The sequence below is a fragment of the Tupaia chinensis genome, unplaced genomic scaffold (assembly GCF_000334495.1).
Source record: "Tupaia chinensis unplaced genomic scaffold, TupChi_1.0 Scaffold000165_2, whole genome shotgun sequence".
Lineage (NCBI taxonomy): Eukaryota > Metazoa > Chordata > Mammalia > Scandentia > Tupaiidae > Tupaia > Tupaia belangeri.
The window spans coordinates 948-5,482 of NW_006159640.1; positions in this window are offsets into that span (position 1 = coordinate 948).

The following is a 4,535-nucleotide window of genomic DNA, read 5'->3' on the forward strand; positions in this document are numbered from 1 at the left end:
CCCCCCCCCCCCCCCAAAAAAAAAGCAATTTCTTTGACTTGTCTGCCATTAAGCCATGAGTCCTAATGGAGAAGGATTTGAGGTAGGGGAAGTTTCTTCCACATAAGAAAAGGAAAGAAAAGGAAAAGCTTGGGCCTTGTGTTTGAGGGAGTGTGGAAGGAGAGAGTAGGATGAGAAAGTCAATGAAATAAATGGCAGGATTATCATTCATCTCACACCTCCATCCCCTGCTGTGTGGCCCTATCTTAACAAGGAGTGGCGAAACAGTAACGGAGCTATCCAGACAGGTCTGCAGGGAGCTAAGAGCACAGGAAGCTGAAGTCTACTTTCCTGGGCATTGCCTAGGAAAGACTATCAGGCTCTAGAGCAAGCCCTACATTTCACTTGGCACCATGGGCCATGGGAGAGCATAATATCATGTCATAGAAGTGTATGGAATAATGGGTGTGAGTAATATTTCTGTCCCTTGGTGCCTGTCTGGGAAGGTATCAGGATATCTCAGGGAGGTAACATGGCACTGCAAGCACAGACAACTGGAAGAGACATGGTATCAGTAGTTGAGAAGTACAGGAACCATGTTTGGGACCAGAGATTTTAGCTGCAGAGCTGGGCCTGATGGCACACCTATCATCCCAACTACTTGGGAGGCTGACACAGGAGGCACTTGATTTCAAAGCCACTCTGGAAAACAGAGTGAGACTCTATCTCTAAAAAAAATAAAAAAAGTCAGCTGCAGAAGCAGCACAATAGTCCAAATAGCCACCTGCTACATCTTAGCAGACACTTTACAAGGTCTTGTACCCCAGCCAGCCCTGGGATTCTACAACAGATCTGAGAAAGGACATAATTCTAAGAGTATCAGAACTTCGTAACATCACTCACTCATTCACTCTGACCATGAGCACTTACAGAGAAGATCCAAGATGTCCAGAAAACTCTTCATACCAGAAGAGACAGATAGAATTAACTGATAAGATTCACTTTTTCAACACCTTTCTGTGAGATTGGAGGCTCATGTGGGCAGTTAGGAGAGTCTTAGGAAATGCAAAGTTGCATTTTCCCAACGCCTTCGATGACAAGGCAACCTGAACACAACTGCGAAGCTGGCCCATGGGCTACTCATTTGCCTGTATGAACCAAATCCAACCCCATGATTTAATACAAGAGCAAACTGGGGCCCAGAGAGGACAAGCATCAAGGGTTCTAGAGTTAGTTGGCTCTCATACCCTTTAAGATGCTTTGGCTGCTGGTGATGGATGACCTGAATGAGAGAAGCTGAAAACATTGATGTTTATTTTGTCACATAACTGGAATCACACAGTAGGCAGTTTCAGGATCTGTTAACTCTACAGTTCAATAATTTCTTCACTCTGAGTTCACTTGAAAGTCAGAGTCCTGTTAGTAAGAGAGACAGGACTGTCATTGCTGTCAGGGTGCCACTTACCCTGTGGTCAAGCCAGCAGCAGGGTCCAGGTCTCAGCCAGATCCGACTCCAGCAGACTTAAGAGGCTCCGAGGGGCTTCGTGTTCAGTTATCTGTGGATGTGACATTTGCCTGTGCTATCAACTGAATGGTCGTGTCTCTCCCCCAACCTAAAATTCATATATGGAAGCCCTAATCTCTGTATAGTGATATGAGGAAGTGCTGTGTTTGGGTGTTTGGTAGTTAATTGGGTTTAGATGAATTTATTGAGGGTGGAGCCCCCGTGATGGGATTAGTGCTCTTATAAGAGGAGGAAGAAATCGGGGCTCACTCTGTTCTGGGTGAGTATACTGGGAGAAGGCAGCCATCTACAAGGCAGAAAGAGGACCCTCCCTGGACACACACCTCCTGCCTCCTTAATCTTGAACTTCCTAGCTTCCGGAACTGTGAGAAATAAGTTATTCTTTGAGTCACCTAGTTCATGGTGTCTTATTATAGCCACCCAAACTAAGACAATCTGTCAGGAACTCAGCAAAAACAGCAGGATCTATTGTAAGGATCTTCATAAGGGAGCCGTTTACCCAGTCTTCAAATAAAAACCTTGTCAATAAATTAAAAGCAAATATTTCCATTTTCCTTTGGGATGTGTTTGTCCCATAGCATGCTTTCTATTCATTTGTGTCAGTATCAAATTAATACGAATATTAACTATAACTTTAGTATACTAAATACATTAGGTTTACTATCGAGTGTATCATACCTCTTTAGTATAAATCGATTTTATATAAATTTCACCATAATTCAGTGCGGTCCGTACTACCACCCTTATTTTACAAATTATAAAACTGAGAACCAGAGAGGGTTAGCATTTTGCCCATGGCCATTCAGCTCAGAAGTAATCAATTCAGCTTTCAAGCAGATACAGTTTACCAAATGGAAGCAGACGCCATCCAAGAGACTTTTCGCTGTACTCAAATCCTTTACAGATTTAGGGCACTCCAATATCAAGTGCAGCCCACTTCTTTGAAGCGCGTAGTATTTAAGAAAAAAAAAAAACATATTTAGGTCGTTCATTTTATTTTTTGTTCCCCCAGAGTTTTCTCTGAAGTGTTACACTAAAAATATGTCATTCTATTAACGTCTTTTTTATTCCCTTTCCCAATCCTCCAAAGCTTTAAAAGATTTTACCTTTGTCAAATGCAGAAATTGCCTTGATTTCTTAAAGTGACAAAAATCTGTCTGGATGTTTGACAAGGAGTTCCACCAGCCTTACAGATAAAGTCAGCAGGCATTTGAGTCTTTGCAGTTTCGTTGTAAAGGAGGTCCAGGGAGGCTGCACAGTCTGGTAGTAGATCTCTTGTTTGGGCTCAGAATCTGTTTTTCAATCCTGTCCCTCAGAGCCCATGGAGGCTGGGTCAGGAAGTGGAAAGCTCCCTGATCTGATCTCAGGCAGTCCTTTGTTCTGGGGTACAGCTCATGGGGTACTGACCTAGTGACTTTGAGCCTGTCTCTAAGCTAGAGAGGTAAAACTGAAGAATTGTCATGCAGATGGGATGAGTGGGCTGCAAAGCAGTGACATAGTGCGTTGTATAGGCCTGGCGCAGTGACTCATAGCCCGGTGTGGCCACACGGCAAACTCCCTGAAATGGCCTAAGCGTATTCTCTCTCTTTTTTTTTTTTAATCTTTTTTAAGAGGTTTTTCACTATAGGGCGCGTGCGCTTGCCAGAAAGAGAGAGACAGAGAGACAGAGAAATCATCCACCAAGGGGCCCGCCATGCCACAATCCCTTCTCCTTCATTTTCCTCTCGTGATCTTGGGCATGCATGCACACATGCCCAGCATGAGTTTAAGCCACCAAGTCTGGGACTTGAACTGCGGTCAACTACATGGGAGTCCAGCAACATAGCCATTAGGCCAACTGCTAGTCCCAAACCTAAGCATATTCTCAACCAAGTGCCCTTGTCTGCTCAGACAAGGGAGATCAGGCAGAGGTAAAAGGAAGAGAAGGGACTTGTACCCCCGTGAAAAACAGACCAGTGGGAAGACCCCAGTGGGGAGAAGATCCAGGCTTCAAATGTGGGAAGGGTTGGCATCATGTGGAAGGAGAGTACAGCTTAGTTATGTGTCTCCAAATGACAACCAGGAGCTGGGAGTAGAAGCTGCTGCCGGCCAGTGTTAGCTGAGGATCAGGAAGCAGGCTCCCACCATCAGAATGCCCAAGCCACATGGGCCGGGTGAGGCAGTGAGCCCTGCTCCTAGAGATAAGCAAGCAAAGATGAGACCACCACTTGCCATACAGTCTTGTCGCTGCCATTGTGCACATGTGTGTTGTCATGACCCGGTTTGAGGCCCTGGCTAGAGGCTGAGCAGTTCCCCTTCTTGGAAAGCAGATGAAGTCTGTACTCCCAGCACTTCTTTTATTGTTTTCTCACATCCTAGGTCACTGGCCACCCTCCCCAGTCACCCAGGGCTGGGTACCTGCAGCTTGCCCAGAGCACCCTGAAATCGCTCCGACTGATTTGCCTTGTTGGCCTTGCCTCACCGTTGCTGTCCCTCGGGAGCCACAATAAAGGATCCTGACCACTGTTCCCCTTCCCTCTGCCTGTGCCCAGCCCTGGGGTCCCTGAGTGAACTTGGATGGTGAGCTGCGCTCTCAGGGAACTACCAGTGTCATAAAGCCTTTACACTTTCTGGGACTCCCTCTCCATCTGCTTCTGACCTCGCCTTTCCTCACCCGAGGCAGCATGGTGAAACCAGCTCCCAGATGTGACGAGGCCATCCATGTAAGCAGCTAGGATCAGTGTGTCCCAAATCACAGGTACCCCATCTTCTCTTCCTCCCCAGGTCTGATTCAGCAGGCCTGGAGTAGCCCTGAGGGAGTCTGAATTTTAACCAGCTCTCCCGGTAATTCTCACAAGACAGCTCATGAACCTGCTTACCTTCAAACCGGAGATTCTGTAATTATTAAGCAGCGAGGAAAACAGAGATCACTAAGGGAATAAAAATAGTCACATTAATTAGATCCACCAGAACCATAGTTTACAAAGCGCTTTCATAGTCTTCCCCTCTGTCAACCCTCACAGCAGGCTTCTGGAGGGGATGTTGTTACAAC